Raw genomic sequence first — 17,635 nt, forward strand, 5'->3', positions numbered from 1 at the left:
ATCTTAAAAAAAATAGCTGAAAACTTCATAAGTCTGGTGAAGAAAAACAGAAATCTAGATCCAGGAGGCACAGACAGCCACCAGCAAAACAACCCAAGAAGGTCCACAGATAGACACAGTAATTGAAGTAATAAAAGTAGTGAAAAGAAAAAAAAAATTATTGCACCAAAAGAAAAGAAGACACTTACATACAAGGAAAACCTCATAAGGCTGTCAGTGGATTTTTCAGGATAAACTTTGCAGGCCAGAAGAGAGTAGCATGATGTATTTAAATGCTGGGAAAACAAAAAACAAAAATCTGCAACCAAGAATACACTACCCTGAAAGACAATCATTCAGAATAGTCCCAGACAAACAAAAGCTAAAGTAATTCACCACTAAACCAGCCTTACAACACATGTTCAAGAGAACTCTTCCTGGAAAGGAAAGACCTTAAGTAGGAGTAAGAAAAGTAGGAAGCATAGAGGCAGGAAAATTAAATATATCTATACAATGACGCTGGTGGCAAGGGATTCACAAAATAAAAGGATGTAATGTATGACACCATATACCTAAAATGCTGGGGGAAGAGGAGTAAAGCATGGGTTCAAACTTCAGCAGCCATCAATTTAACATAGACAGTTATATGCCTAAGATGTCATATATAAACCTAATGAAATCACAAATCAAAAACAAATAATAGATATGGAAAATATAAAGAGAAAGGAATCCATATGTATATACCTAAAGAAAGCCAGTAAACCATGAGAGAAAATAGCAAGAAAGGAACAGAGAACTACAAAAACAAGCATAAAACAAGTAACAAAATGGCAATAAGTACATACTTATCAATAATTACTCTGAATGTAAACAGACTAAGGCTTCAATCAAAACATACAGAGTGATGGAATGGATGAAAAAGCAAGGCCCATTTATAGGGTTCCAATAAGAGACTCATTTTAGACCTAAAGACATGAATTTTGAAAGGAATAGAAAAGCAAAAGAAAGTGAAAAGAAAACCAAGGTAACAACACTTATTGTGCACAAAACAGACTTTGCAACAAAGATTGTAACAAGAGACAAAGAAGGACACTATATAATAAAAGGGAACAATCCAACAAGAAGATATAACAATTGTAAATATTTATGCCCTCAACTTGGGAGCACCCAAATACATAAAATAGTTAATAATAAACATAAAAGAACTAATGAATAGTAATACAATAATAGTAGGGGACTTTAATAATGCCCCACTTACAGATCAATGGCAATATCTTCCACACAGAAAATCAACAAGGAAACAGTGCTTTGCCTGACACACTGGACTAAATAGATTTAACAGATATATTCAGATCATTCCATCCTAAAACATCAGGTTACAATTCTTTTCAAGTGCACACAGAACATACTCCAGAACAGATCACATATTATACCACAAAACAAATCTCAACAAATTCAAAAAGACTGAAGTCATACCATGCATCTTTTCTGACCACGGTATAAAATTAGAAATCAACCACAAGAAAAAAATCTGGTTAGCACAAATATATGGAGGTTAAATAACATGCTACTAAACAATGAATGGGGGACGCCTGGGTGGCTCAGTGGTTGAACATCTGCCTTTAGCCCAGGGCATGATCCTGGGGTCCCAGGATCGAGTCCCACATCGGGCTCCCTACATGGAGCCTGCTTCTCTATCTGCCTATATCTGCCTCTGTGTGTGTGTGTGTGTCTCATGAATAAATAAATAAAATCTTTAAAAAAATAATAATAAAATAAACAATGAATGGGTCAACCAGAAAATCAAAGAGGAAATTTTTGAAAATACCTGGAGACAAATGAAAATAAAAACACTACAATCCAAAATCTTTGGGATGCTGCAACAGCAGTTCTAAGAGGGAAGTTTATAGTAGCAACCCAGGCCTGTCTCAAGCAGCAAGAAAAATCTCAAACAACCTGCCCTTAAGCACCTAAAAGAGCTAGAAAAAGGAAAATAAAACCCAAAACCAGTAGAAAGAAGGAAATAATAAAGATTAGAGTAAATATAAATGATAATGAAACAGACAAAAAACACAATAGAATGGATAAATGAAACTAGGAGCTGGTTCTTTGAAAAGATCAACAAAACTGATAAACTTCCAGCTAGACTCATTTAAAAAAGAAGAGGAGGGGAGACAGAGGACTCAAAATCACAAGCTAAAGAGGAGAGTAATAACTGACACTACAGAAATACAAATGATTTCAACAGAATACTATGAAAAACCATATGCCAATAAAGTGGAAAACCTAAAAGAAATAGATAAATTCTTAGAAACATAAAACCTCCAAAACTGAAGCAGGAAAAACAGAACATTTGAACAGAGTGATTACCAGCAATAAAACTGAATCAGTAATCAAAAAAAGTCTCAACAAATGAAAATTCAGAACCAGACAGCTTCACATGAGAATTCTACCAAACACTTAAAGAGTTAATAATCTATTCTTCTCAAATTATTCCAAAATACAGAAGAGAAGGGAAAACTTCCAAATTCATCCTATGAGGCCAGCATTACCCTGATACCAAAATCAGATAAAGACACTATTAGGGATGCTCAGGGGTTGAGCGCCTGCCTTTGGCCCTGGACATTTGGAATCCCAGGATCGAGTCCCACATCAGGCTCCCTGCATGGAGCCTGATTCTCTCTCTGCCTATGTCTCTGCCTTTCTCTCTCTCTTTCATGAATAAATAAATAAAATCTTAAAAAACAAAAAAGGCATCTGCTGATGATTATTTTTTTTAAAAAAGACACTATTAAAAAAGAGAACTACAGGACAATATCTCTGGAACACAGATGCAAAAATCCTAAGAAATCAGGAGTTAAGTGTCAGAGGAGCAGGGAGGCCCTAAGTGCATCTTGTCCCTCGAACACAGGTAGATAGTTATCAAATCATTCTGAATACCCCAAAAAATTGATAGGAGGTCCAAGAGAACAAAACTGCACATCTACAAAAAAGCAACCATCCCTTGGAAGACCAAAACACATCCAGGATTTAGTTATTTTTTTATTTTTTATTTTTTTTAATTTTTATTTACTTAGGATAGTCACAGAGAGAGAGAGAGAGGCAGAGACACAGGCAGAGGGAGAAGCAGGCTCCATGCACCGGGAGCCCGACGTGGGATTCGATCCCGGGTCTCCAGGATCGCGCCCTGGGCCAAAGGCAGGCGCCAAACCGCTGCGCCACCCAGGGATCCCCAGGATTTAGTTATTTTGTCTTTATTCTTTGTTTCTTTTTTTGCCTGCCTGCCTTCCTTCCTTCTTCCCTTCCTTCTTTTCTTTTCTGGACAAAATGACAAAACAGAGAAACTCACCCCAAAAGAAAGAAAAGCAAGTATAACTCACAGCCAGGGATTTAGTCAACACTGACATAAGAAGTCTGAAATACAATTTAAAAACAACAAGCATAAGGATACTAGCTAGGCTTGAGAAAAGCATAGAAGATACCAGAGAATTTCCTATTGCAGAGATAAAAGAACTAAAATTTAGTCAGGCTGAAATAAAAAATGCTATAACCAAGATGCAGATGCAAATGCAAATAGAGGCCATAAAAACAAGGTCGGAAAAGCAGAGAAGCAAATCAGTGATAAAGAAGGTAAAGTACTGTCTTAGTTCTAATAAGACAGTAACAGAAGCTGTCTGGTTCTGGATTTTCATTTGTTGAGAGTTTTTCGATTACTGATTCAGTTTAATTGTTGGTAATCAGTCTGTTCAAATGCTCTGTTTTTCCTGTAATAGGGCCTGGGTGGCTCACTTCATTAATCATCTGCCTTTGGCTCAGGTCTTGATCCCAGAGTCCTGGGATTGAGCCTCCCATCCCTGCTCAATAAGGAGTCTGTCTCTCTGTGCCTCCTGCCACTCATGCTCTTTCGCACAGGTACACTGTCTCTCAAAAAAAATCTTCAAATAAGCTAAATAATAATAAATAATAATAATAATAATAACAATAATAAAAATATCATAGAGTCCCAAAAAATGGAGAGAAAAATAACTGAAAACTTCCCTAATTTGGGGAAGGACACAGACATCAAAATACAAGAAGCACAGAGAACTCCCATTAAATTCAACAAAAGCCAACTACGCTAAGGTATGTAATAATAGTAAAATTCACAAAATACATAGACAAGGAGACAATCCTGAAAGAAGGCAGAAAAAGTCCTTAAACTACAAGGGAAGACAGATCAGGATTGCAGCACACCTGTCCACAGAAACTTGGCATGCCAGAGAAAATGGCAGGAAATATTTAATGTGCTGAATGGAAAAAAAATACAGAGCCAAGACTCCTTTATCCAAAAGGTTGTCATTTGAATAGAAGGAAAGATAAGAGTTTCCCAGACAAAAACTAAAGTGGTTCATGACAAGAAAACCAACACTGCAAGAAATTTTAAGAGGGACTGCTTAGGTGGAGGGGGGAGAAATCACCAAAAGAAACAAGGATAGAAGGGAACCAAGAACCTCATCAGAAACACCAACTCTATGGCACTAAATTCGTATCTTTCAAAAATTACTCCGAATATAGATGGACTACATGTTCCAGTCAAAAGACAGGATATCAGAATGGATTAAAAAGATCCATCTAGGGGATCCCTGGGTGGCTCAGCAGTTTGGCGCCTGCCTTTGGCCCAGGGCGTGATCCTGAAGTCCCGGGATTGAGTCCCGCGTCAGGCTCCCTCTGCCTGTGTCTCTGCCTCTCTCTCTGTGTGTCTATCATGAATAAATAAATAAAATCTTTAAAAAAAAAAAAAAGGTCCATCTACATGCTGCCTCAAGAGACTCATTTTAGGGGCACCTGGCTCAGTTGGTTAAGTACCTTCAGCTCAGGTCATGATCCCCATGGTCAAGCTCCACATTGGGCTCTCTGCTCAGTGGGGAGCCTACTTCCCTCTCATCTCCCCACTTGTGCTCTCCTAAGCTATCTTTGTCTCTCTCTCAAATAAATAAAATCTTTAAAAGAGAGCAAAGAAGAATAGAAGAAAATAAAATCATTTTATTTATTCTGTGTGTCTTTGATTTTTTCCCTTTTTTAAAAAAACTTAAATTCAACTTGCCAACATCTAACACCCAGTGCTTATCCCATCAAGTGCCCTCCTTAGTGTCCATCATCCTGTCACTCCATCCCCCCACTCTCCTCCCCTTCCACAACCCTTTGTTTCCCAGAGTTAGGAGTCTCTCATGGTTTGTCTTCCTCTCTAATTTTCCCCACTCAGTTTCCCTCCTTTCCCTTATAGTCCCTTTCACTATTTCTTAGAGACTCATTTTAGACATAAATCACTGTCAGATTGAAAGTGAGGGAATAGAGAACCACCTATGCTAATGGACGTCAAAAAGAAAGTCAGAGTAGCCATACTTGAATCAGAAAAGCCAGATTTTAAAACAAAGACATGAGAGATGAAGGACATTACATCATAATTAAGGAGTCTATCGATCAAGAAGATATAACAATTGTAAATATACCCCCAACTTGGGAGCACCCAAATATAACTCAATTAAAAACAAACATAAACTCATTGATAAGGGTGCTGGGTGGCTCACTTGGTTAAAGGGCTGACTTCTGATTTCAACTTAGGTCATGACCTCAGGGTTCTGGGACCAAGCCCCTGAATCTGGCTCTGTGCTCAGCAGGAGTCTGCTTGAGGCTTTCTTTCCCTCTGCCCCTCTCCCTGCTCACTCGCACTTTCTCTCTAAAATAAGTAAACAGGGCTGGCCGGGTGGCTCAGTGGTTTAACGCTGCCTTAATCCCAGGGTGTGATCCTGGAGACCCGGGATTGAGTCCCACATCAGGCTCCCTGCATGGAGCCTGCTTCTCCCTCTGCCAGTGTCTCTCTGCCTCTCCCTCTCTCTCTGTGTCTCTCATGAATAAAATAAATAAAATCTTAAAAAAATAATAAGTAAATAAAACTTAAAAAAAAAGAACTCATTGATAATAACATAATGATAGTAAGAGACTTTAACACCCTCATACAACAGTAGAAAGATCATCTAAATAAAACATCAACAAGGAAACAAAAGCTTTGAATGACACAATGGACTAGATGGACTTAAGAACATTTCATCCTAATGGAGCAGAATACACATTCTTTTCAAGTGCATATGGAACATTTTCCAGAATAGATCATATTCTGGGGTACAAATCAGGACTCAATCAGTACAAAAAGACTGAAATCATACCATGTGTATTTTCAGACCACAATGCTAGGAAACTTGAAGTCAACCACAAGAAAATATTTGGAAAGACCTCAAATCATGGAGGTTAAAGAATATCTACTAAAAAAAAAAAAAAAAAAAAGAATATCTACTAAAGAATGAATGAGTTAACCAAGAGATTAAAGAAGAAATTAAGAAGTACATGGAAGAAAACAAAAATGAAAACATGATATTCCAAAACACTGGGAGGCAGCAACGGCAATACTAAGAGGGAAGTATATTGCAATACAAGCCCACCTCAAGAAGCAAGAAAATACTCGAACACACCCAAAACTTACATCTAAAGGAGCCAGAAGAGAAATAGCAAATAGAGTCTACAGCCAGCAGAAAAAAAGAAATAGTAAAACTTAGAGCAGAAATAAACAATGTGGAACCAAAAAAAAAACCAAAATAGTAGAATGGAGTAATGAAATTAAGAGCTGGTTCTTCAAAAGAATTAATGAAATTGATAACCCCTAACCAAACTTATCAAAAAGAGAAATGGCCCAAATAGAGAAAGTCACAAATGAAAGGGGAGAGATCACAACCAACACCGCAGAAATACAAACAGAAAAACAATTACAAGAGAATACCACAAAAAATTATATGCCAACAAATTGTGCAACCTGGAAGGAATAGGCAAATTCCTAGAACCTTACAAACTACCAAAAGTGAAACAGGAAGAAATAAAAAACTTGAATAGACCCATAATCAGCAAGGAAACTGAATCAGTAATCAAAAATCTCCCAACAAACAACAGTCCTGGGCCAGAGGGCTTCCCGGGGGAGTTCTACCAGACACTGAAAGAAGAGTTAATAATACTCATTTTTCTCAGTTTCAAAAAACGAAATGGAAGGAAAACTTCCAAACTCATTCTCTAAAGCCAGCATTACTGTGATTCCAAAACTGGGCAAAGACCTCAAGTTCTTTTTAAAAAAATCTTAAAAAGGGATCCCTGGGTGGCGCAGCGGTTTGGCACCTGCCTTTGGCCCAGGGCGCGATCTGGAGACTCTGGATCGAATCCCACGTCGAGCTCCTGGTGCATGGAGCCTGCTTCTCCCTCTGCCTGTGTCTCTGCCTCTCTCTCTCTCTGTGTGTGTGTGTGACTATCATAAAATAAATAAAAATTAAAAAAAAAATCTTTAAAAAAATCTTAAAAAAAACTTTTTTTTAATTTTTAAAAATTCTTTTTAGAAGAATTACAGGCCAACATCCCTGATGAACAGGGATGAAAAAATTCCCAATAAAATACTAACAAATTGAACACAACAGTACATTAGAAAAATTATTCACCACAATCAGGTGGCATTTATTCCTGGGCTACAAGGCTGGTTCAATATTCGCAAATCAATCAATGTGATATACCACATTAATAAAAGATAGAACCGTATGATCCACTTAGTAAATGCAAAAAAAGCTTTTGACAAAATACAGCATCCATTCTTTTTTTTTTTTTTTAAGATTTATTTATTTATTCATTCAGAGAGAGCGAAGAGAGAGGCAGAGTCACAGGCAGAGGGAGAAGAGGCTCCACGCAGGAAGCCAGATGCGGGACTCGATCCCAGGTCTCCATGATCACACCCCGGGCTGCAGGCGGCGATAAACCGCTGCGCCACCGGGGCTGCCCCAGCATTCGTTCTTGATAAAAACCCTCAACAAAGTAGGGATAGAGGGAAATAACTCAACATCATAAAGGCCATATACTAAAGACTGACAGCAAATATCATCCTCAGTGGGGAAAAAACGGAGAGCCTTTGCCCTAAGGTCAGGAATGAGACAAGGATGTCCACTCTCACCATTGCTATTTAGCATACTATTGGAAGTCAGAGCCTCAGCAATCAGACCACAAAAAAATAAAATGCATCCAAATCAGCAAAGAAGAACTCAAACTTTCACTATTTGAGGATGACAGGATATGCTTTGTAGAAAACCTGAAGGACTCCACCAAAAAACTGCTAGAACTAGTACCTGAATTCAGCAAAGCTGCAGGATATAAAATCAATGTGCAGAAATCTGCTGCATTTCTATACACCAATATCAAAGCAGCAGAAAAAGAAATCAAGGAATCAATCCCATTTGTAACTGCACCAAAAACAATAAAATACTAGGGATAAGCCTAACTAAAGAGGTTAAAGATCCATGCTCTAAAAACTATAGAAAACTCATGAAAGAAACCAAAGAGGACGCAAAGAAATGGAAAAAGCATTCCATTTATGCTCATGGATTCGAAGAGCAAACATGGTTAATATGTCTATACTATCCAAAGCAATTTACACATTTAATACAATCCCTATCAAAATACCACTAGTATTTTTCACAGAGCTGGAACAAATAATCCTAACATTTGTATGGAAACACAAGAGGCCCCAAATAGCCAAAGCAATTCTGAAGAAGAAAAAACTGGAGGCATAATGATTCCAAACTTCAAGCTATATTACAAAAGCTATGATCATTAAGACAGTGTGGTACTGGCACAAAAACAGACACATGGATCAATGGAACAGAATAGAGAACCCAGAAATGGATCCACAACTCTATGGTCACTAATCTTCAACAAAGTAGGAAAGAATACCCAATGGAAAAAAGACAGCCTCTTCAACAAATGTCTCTTCAACAGACAGTATTCCCAACAAATGGGAAAACTGCACATACAGAAGAATGAAATGGAACCACTTTCTTACACTATACACAAAAATAAATTCAAAATGGATGAAAAACCTAAATGTGCCACAGGAAACCACAGATAGCCTAGAGGAGACACAGGCAGAAACCTCTCTGACCTTAGCTATAACAACTTCTTAAAAGACATATGGCAAGAGAAAAAAAAAGCAAAAATGAACTACTGGGATTTCATCAAAATAAAAAGCTTCTGCATAAGGAAAGAAACAATCAACAAATAAAAGGCAGCCTTCAGAATGGGAGAAGACATTTGCAAACAACATTTTTTTTTAAGATTTTATTTATTTATTTGAGAGAGAGAAAGAAAAAGCACAAGTGGGGAGAATACCAGAGGGGAAAGGCGGTGGGGGGGTGGGGGTGGAGAATAGAATCTCCAACAGATTCCATGCTGAGTGTGGAGCCTGAGCCATGGTCTGGGTCTCAGAACCCTGAGATCATCACCTGAGCCAAAACCAAGAGTCTGATACTCAACCAACTGAGCCACCCAGGTGCAAATAACATATCTGATAACGGGTTAGTATCCAAAATCTATAAAGAATTTATCAAACTCAATACCCAAAACCCAAAAAATCCAGTCAAGAAATGGGCAGAAGACATGAACAGATATTTCTCCAAAGAAGACATACACATGGCCAACAGACACATGAAATCAGCTCAAAATCACTTGCCATCACTTGAAATGCAAACCAAAAGCTGATGATATATCACCTCACATCAGTCAGAATGGCTGAAATTAACATCACAAGAAACAAAAGGCTTGCCAAGGAGGCAGAGAAAGGGGAACTCTCTTGTAGTGTTGGTGGAAATGCAAACTGGTGCAGCCACTCTGGAAAACAGTGTGGAGGTTCCTCAAAACATTAAAAATGGAACTACCCTACAATCCAGCAATTGCACTACTAGGTATTTACCAAAAGGATATAAAAATACAGATTCAAAAAAATAATGATAAAAAAATAAAAAAATACAGATTCGAAGGGGTACATGCACCCCGATGTTTAGAGCAACATTAACAGCCAAACTATAGAGAGTCCAAATGTCCATCTACTGATGAATGAAGATGTGGTACATACATAGGATGGAATATTACTCAGCCATCAAGAAAAATGAAATTTCACCATTTGCAACAATGTAGATGGAACTAAAGAGTATTATGCTAAGTGAAATAAGTCAGTCAGAGAAAGACAAATACCATATGATCTCATATGTGAAATTTAAGGCAGAAAACAGGTGAACATACGGGAAGGGGAAAAGAAAAAAAGGAGAGAGGGGGAGACAAACCATAAGAGACTCAACGCTAGAGAACAAACTGAGGGTTGGTGGAGGGAGATAGATGAGTGACGGCACTTGTGATGAGCACTGGGTCTTATATATAAGTGACAAATCACTGAATTCTACTCCAGAAACCAAAATAATAAATAAAAATAAAAACAAGGACACCTGGGTGGTTCAGTCAGTTATTCATGTGCCTTTGGTTCAGGTCATGATCTCAGGGTCCTGGGATCAAGCCCCATGTCAGGCTCTCTGCTCACAGGGAACCTGCTTCTGCCTCTCCTCTCCTCCCTGCTGCTGAGCTCTCTCGTTAACTCTCTCAAGTAAATAAATAAAATAGCTTAAAAAAAAAAAAGACTAAAGATATAAACAAAAGCACTGACTACAGTGGTGAAAAATGTGAAACAATAATGTCAATAAACAAGAGGCTGATCAAATAAATCACAATATACCCATACTATGAAACACTACACTGCCATTAAAAAGAATGGAGGGTGACTCGGTTAAGCGTCTGCTTCAGCTCAGGTCATGATAGCAGGGTCCTGGGATTGAGCTCCAAGCTGGGTTCCCTGCTCAGCAGGGCGTCTTCTCCCTCTGCCCCTCACCCTACCTGAGCACGTTCGTTCATTCTCTCTCTCTCTTAATAATCTTAAAAAAAAAGAAAAAGAAGGAAAATGAAGATATTCATGATCTTTAAGATTTTATATATTTATTTATTTGAAAAAGAGAGCTGAGCGAGAAAGCACGAGCAGGGGGAATGACCGAAGGAGAGGGAGAAGCAGACTCCCCGCTAAGCAGGCAGCCCCTTGTGGGGTTCAATCTCAGGACCCCAAGATCACTGCCTGAGCTGAAGGCAAACACAACTGAATGAGCTACCCAGGTGCCCCACATCAAGATCTTTCAATGGGCCAAAATCACTAGGTGAAAAGCTATTATGATATATGCAATATAATCTCATGTTATCAAAAGAACAAAAATTATGTGTATGCACAGAAAAGGCTATATAGTACCACAAAATTAGAGGGAATTTCACTTTTACTATACATAGTTCTGTACTGTTTCAATTTGTTTAATAAGTGGGAGTTTTATAATTTTTCTCATGATTTAAAAGTATTATTTGAGGGACAACTGGGTGGCCCCGTGGGTGTAGCAACAGACTCCAAACTCTGTCTTTCTGCTCTGGTGGTGATCTGCAGTGCTGGGATCAAGGCCCACCTGGGGCTCCCAGTTAGGTGGGGGAGTCTGCTTGAGATACTTTCCCTCTGCCTCTCCCCTCACTTGCACATGCGTGCTTGCTTTCTCTCTGTCAAATAAACGGGTAAATCTTTTTAAAAAACATATTTGAATCTCTCAGATTGTATCCTAAATGAATACTTTTGAAAACTTTGTGCCTTTGCCCCTCAGGGACAAACTAGAAAATGGTCACTCTCAAATCGCATTAGCTAAGTGAACTAAGCCACAAAGACCTCTCATATGGGAAAAGTAATACTGTAGGAATGGAGAACTCAGGTGTTGCCAGGAGTTGAGAATGTGGGAGGGGCTGCCTAAAAAGAGAGAGCTGAAGGAATTTGCGGGGGGGGGGGGGGGGGGTGTGTGACAGAACTGTTCTCTATCTTGACTGTGATGGTAATTCCATGACTATGTATTTGTCAAAACTCATAACCATACACCAAAAAGCAAATTTTACTATATGGAGACTTAAAAATAAATCCAAATAAACACCTATACAAAAAAAGAAAAAGAAAGAAAAGAAAAAAAAACTGAAAAATTTTCTTTGAGCGACCTATCAGCACACAAACATATGTATTAAAATAGGAAATGTTTTACACCACAATTATCTCTGTCACAGAGATGATAGTGTGGGGGAAGAAGGCAGCAGGGAATCAAACATCAGCACCAAATTCCTATTGAATTCGTGCAAACGCATACTTGCTGTGGCTCACGTTTATTTAAATAGTGATTTCAGTTCTGTGTCTGCACATGTAAGGTTCCCGCGGAGAACCACGAATGAGCTGCAGGACACCCTCAGTGGTCCAAGCACAAGCACTGGGCGATCAGAAACTGCCACCTCTGGCTGATGAACCTGGACAGGATTTTCTGGCACCATCAGCTGGTGACCAAGCGGCAAGCACAGCAATCTGATAAACACTACCGGGTATCCCTGCGACTTCAATCACGAATCTTTTAACGAATACTATTACAAAAAGGCCAAGGAATTCCACTGGGCTCACGAAGCAGCAAAACTGCCCAATGCGGCACACGTACCCTCTACTACTGAGAAGAAACACTGCCAGGGCTCAGTCCACAGAAACACAGGTCATCCAACACTGGGTTTATTCGTTTTTTTAAACATTGGGTTTAATAAGCAATTGCTACCTGTAGTGTTTAGACTAACACCAGAGTGGACACGGTCTGGGCGCCTCTCCCAGCTTAAAAAACGCTCCGTAAAACCCCATTTCCAGATGACTCTCACCATTTTCAATACATCCACGATATGCTGCAAACTAAATGCACTCATTTCAGGCTTAAAATATACAATCCAGCACGGCTGTGCGGAACAGTGCTGCGCACCTGACCATCCCGGGGCCGTAACAAAGCCCACAACTCATTTCCAAGAATCTGCAAAATGGTTTCGCTCCGCCAGCGTCCGTCCTGCCCTGGGCCGCAGCCGGCGGGCCCGGGGCAACTCTCTCCCGCTGTCGGGGCCGGCGGCCGGCGCCTTCCTTTCCAACAATGACCCCGAAACACCGGTACGCCCTGCGCCCTGGAGCTCCGCCACGTGCCGGGGGTCGGGACCCGGGACCCCGGGACCCCGGGACCCCGGCCCCCCGGGACCCGGGCCCCTGGGGCGGGGCCGAGAGCGTGCGGGTGTCCAGGCGCGCACAGGGCGGAGCGCGCGGGGCGGAGGCCCGGAGGCCACCCGGGGAGGGAGCGAGGCAGGCCGCGGAGGGAGCGAGGCCGCGGGAGCCCGAGCCCCGCCGCCCGCGCAGCCCCGGCCGGGCTCCGCCGCCTCCGTGCCCGCTGGGTCCGAGGGCCGCCGTGGGGGCCGCAGGGCGGCGGGGACAGCAGCCGTCCTCACCTGGTCCGCGGCGGCGGCGGCGGCGGCGGCGGCGGCGGCGGCGGCTCCTCGCTGGTCTCGGCGGGCCCGGGAGTTTCCTGCGGGGTGAGTCACCCGGGCGCGCCGGGAATGCGCCAGGAAACGCCCGGCCTCCTCCCCTTCCTCCCGGGGCGGGGGCGCTCCGGCTCGGCCTCTTCCTCCCGGCGCTCCTCCCTCCGCGCCGGCTGGGTCTCCGCCGCCTCGGCCTCGGCCCGCCGCCCCCGCCCCCCGCCGCCCGCCCGCCGCCCGCCCGCCGCCGCCCCCGGGTCCCACCGGGCAGCGCGCCGAGCGTCTTCGGGCGGCAACGAGGCGGCGGACTGGCCCCGGCCGCCCGAAGCGCTTCCTAGGACGACTCTGAGGACCACCGGCCGGCTTGGGCGGCCCCGCTCTGCGTGGACCGTGGGCCCGCCCGTGAGAACCGCCCGGCTCCTGGGGGAGCAGGTCCGCAGGGTCTCCGGGGCTCCCCGAGACCGGGGAGGTACCGAGCCGCGGAAGCACCTGCGGGCCGCGGGCGGAGTCGCCCAGCGCGCCCGCCCCCGGCGCCCCGGCCAGGTGAGCAGGGCGCACCTGCGCTCCTCCGGCGGGAAGCCGCTGGCGGCTGGGCACCGAGTCACACGCGCACGCCGCACCCAGTCGGCCGGGAGTAGAGACCGACGCAGCCCCCGAAGTGATCACGTCTGTCCAGCGCCATCTCCCGTGAGCCAGGGGCAAACGCGCGTGCAAACTTGTGGGAATGGCTGACAAGAAAACTCGTCTTGAACAAGGCCCAAAAATCAGTCTTTACGGAGGCCAGTTAAGTGACAGATTGTACGGAAGCAGTGAATGGAGTGAGTTTCTCACGAGCATGTTTAGGAGAAAAAATTGCCCTCAACTCCGCACCCACCCCCACCGACCCACTTCCCCTTCACCCACCCACCCGCATTCTGGTTCTAACGAAGAGCAGTAATGATGGGCATCAAGTATTCTAATCTGACCACTAGACCGTGGAAACCACAACAGATCTGCTTACTGCATCTGTCCCCTGGATACTGCACAAAGTCACAGCAAAAGGATCCTGACTAGACCAAAATCTACCAGTTGCGTAAATATTACGAGTTTTTATGGAGGTTCCCGGAGGTCCCTGACACAACTACAAAACCTGGGCTTTGACTTTCTGGTTCCCAGCCCACGCATTTTCAGTCAGATTACTGTCTCCCTCTGCCCCTGCCTGAGACTCCAAGTTAGATTCCAAAGGGTTTTGTTTTGTTTTACACTGTAGGTGAAGGGATAGAATACAATATCAAGGTGTACTGTGAGGTTTTAAGAACATTTTAATTCCTAAAACAACTAATAAAAAATAAGAGGCATAGCTAAAAATCCAAGAAAGGAAACAAAGTAGAATGCTAAACACTTAATCCAAAGAAGGCAGCAAAGAAGCAAACGGCACTGAGGATAAGGAGTAATAGAGAGCTATTAGGCTTAAATCCAACTATATTAGCAATTACATTAAATGTAAATGCACTAAATACTCCAATTAAACATAAATTGTCACATTGAATAAAACAAATCCCAAATATATGCTATATAGAAGAGACATGCTATAGGGGCTCCTGGGGGGCTCAGTAGGTTAAGCATCTGCCTTTGCCTCAGGTCATGATTCCAGGATCCTGGGCTCCAGCCGGAGTTTGGCTCCCTATTCAGCTGGGGGTCTGCTTCTCCCTCTGTCCCTGCCCCCATCATGCCCTCGCTCTCTCTCTCTCAAATAAATAAGATCTTTTAAAAATAACAAAAGAGACATGCCTTAAATATAAGGATACAAAGAAGTTGACATTGAAAAGACAGAAAACATATATCGCTTAGATAATAATCCTAAAAAAGTTGGAGTGACTATGTTAATATCAAAGACTTTTTTTTAGACTCCTAAATCTGGGAAACGAACTAGGGGTGGTGGAAGGGGAGGCGGGCGGGGGGCAGGGGTGACTGGGTGATGGGCACTGAGGTGGGCACTTGACGGGATGAGCACTGGGTGTTATTCAATATGTTGGCAAATTGAACACCAATAAAAAATAAATTCATAAAAGAAAGACTTTTTTATGTTGAAAAAAATTTATATTTAGATTTATAGTCAGTTTAAATGATCCCAATTTTGTTGGAAACATCCAATGATGGAGAGAAGAAAGCATATGTTCCACTGGCTACTGACTATGATGCTTTGAAAATCAAAGACTTATTTAAGGCAAAGTGTCACCAGAAATGAAAAGAGACAGGGGTGCCTGGGTAGTATAGAAGGTTAAGCTTTGCGCTCTTGGTTTTGGCTCAGGTTCTGTTCTCAGGGCTATGAGATGGAGCCCCTCACCCATGGATCCCCCTCCAGCCTCAGGTTGGCTCCTCTTCCAGCCCTGTGTTGGCTCACTTTGGAGCCCCCCATTGGCCTCAAGGAATCTGCTTAGAAGACTCTCTCCCTCTGTCACGCCCTACCTGTGCTCACGGCTCCTCACCTGTACTCACCCTCTAAAATAAATGAATCTTTACAAAAAGAAAGAAAGAAAGAAAGAAAGAAAGAAGGAAGGAAGGAAGGAAGGAAGGAAGGAAGGAAGGAAGGAAGGAAGGAAGGAGAAGAAGAAGAAGAAGAAGAAAGAAAGAAAGAAAGAAAGAAAGAAAGAAAGAAAGAAAGAAAGAAAGAAAGAAAGAAAGAAAAGAGGGGCAAGACGGTGGAGGACTAGGGTCCCCAAGTCCCCTGTCCCACCAACTTACCTAAATAACTTTCATTTCATCCTGAAAACCTATGAATTCGACCTGAGATTTAAAGAGAGAACAGCTGGAATGCTACAGGGAGAAGAGTTTGTGCTTCTAACAAGGTAGGAAGATGGAAAAAATAAAAAAATAAAAAAGAATCAAGTGGGGGAGAGGCCCCGCAAGGAGGCCAGGATCGCCTTAATTCCAAAACCAGAAAAAGACCCCACCAAAGGAGAATTATAGACCAATATCCCTGATGAACATGGATGCAAAAATTCTCAACAAGATACTAGCCAATAGGATCCAACAGTATATTAAGAAGATTATTCACCATGACCAAGTGGGATTTATCCCCAGGATGCAAGGCTGGTTCAACACTCATAAAATAATCAACATGATAAATCATATCACCAAGAGAAAAAACAAGAACGATATGATCCTCTTAATAGATGCAGAGAAACCATTTGACAAAATAGAGCATCCATTACTTTTTTTTATAATAAATTTATTTTTTATTGGTGTTCAATTTGCCAACTTACAGAATAACACCCAGTGCTCATCCCGTCAAGTGCCCCCCTCAGTGCCCGTCACCCATTCACCCACACCCCCTGCCCTCCTCCCCTTCCACCACCCCTAGTTCGTGTCCCAGAGTTAGGAGTCTTCATGTTCTGTCTCCCTGTCTGATATTTCACACACACTTCTTCTCCCTTCCCTTATATTCCCTTTCACTATTATTTATATTCCCCAAATGAATGAGAACATATAATGTTTCCGCTTCTCCGATTGACTTATTTCACTCAGCATAATACCCTCCAGTTCTAACCACGTTGAAGGAAATGGTGGGTATTTCTCATTTCTAATGGCTGAGTAATATTCCAATGTATACATAAACCACATCTTCTTTATCCATTCTTCTTTCCATAGACACCGAGGCTCTTTGCACAGTGTGGCTATTGTGCACATTGCTGCTAGAAACATCGGGGTGCAGGTGTCCCGGTGCTTCACTGCATCTGAATCTTTGGGGTAAATCTCCAACAATGCAATTGCTGGGTCGTAGGACAGGTCTATTTTTAACTCTTTGAGGAACCTCCACACAGTTTTCCAGAGTGGCTGCACCAGTTCACATTCCCACCAACAGTGTAAGAGGGGTCCCTTTTCTCCGCATCCTCTCCAACATTTGTTGTTTCCTGCCATGTTAATTTTCCCCATTCTCACTGGTGTGAGGTGGTATCTCATTGTGGTTTTGATTTGTATTTCCCTGATGGCAAGTGATGCAGAGCATTTTCTCATATGCATGTTGGCAGTGTCTATGTCTTCCTCTGTGAGATTTCTGTTCATGTCTTTGGCCCATTTCATGATTGGATGGTTTGTTTCTTTGGTGTTGAGTTTAATAAGTTCTTTATAGATTTTGGAAACTAGCCCTTTATCTGATATGTTATTTGCAAATATCTTCTCCCATTCTGTAGGTTGTCTTTTAGTTTTGTTGACTGTATCCTTTGCTGTGCAAAAGCTTCTTATCTTGATGAAGTCCCAATAGTTCATTTTTGCTTTTCTTTCTTTTGCCTTCGTGGATGTATCTTGCAAGAAGTTACTGTGGCCGAGTTCAAAAAGGGTGTTGCCTGTGTTCTCCTCTAGGATTTTGATGGACTCTTGTCTCACATTTAGATCTTTCATCCAT

At 42.3% G+C, this 17,635-nt stretch overlaps 1 protein-coding gene across 1 annotated transcript in view; it reads right to left on the reverse strand.

Moving 5' to 3' along the window:
- The window catches only part of CYFIP1 (cytoplasmic FMR1 interacting protein 1), a 112,479-nt gene extending 99,128 nt beyond the window's left edge, over window positions 1-13,351 (reverse strand). Inside the window, exon 1 of the mRNA XM_055326849.1 lies at window positions 13,225-13,351. The gene's annotated coding sequence lies outside the window, so the exon portion shown is untranslated. The remainder of the gene's footprint in view (window positions 1-13,224) is intronic.
- Window positions 13,352-17,635: the final 4,284 nt, after the last annotated feature.

Source organism: Nyctereutes procyonoides, unplaced genomic scaffold, assembly GCF_905146905.1.
Source record: "Nyctereutes procyonoides isolate TBG_1078 unplaced genomic scaffold, NYPRO_anot_genome, whole genome shotgun sequence".
Classification (NCBI taxonomy): Eukaryota; Metazoa; Chordata; class Mammalia; order Carnivora; family Canidae; genus Nyctereutes; species Nyctereutes procyonoides.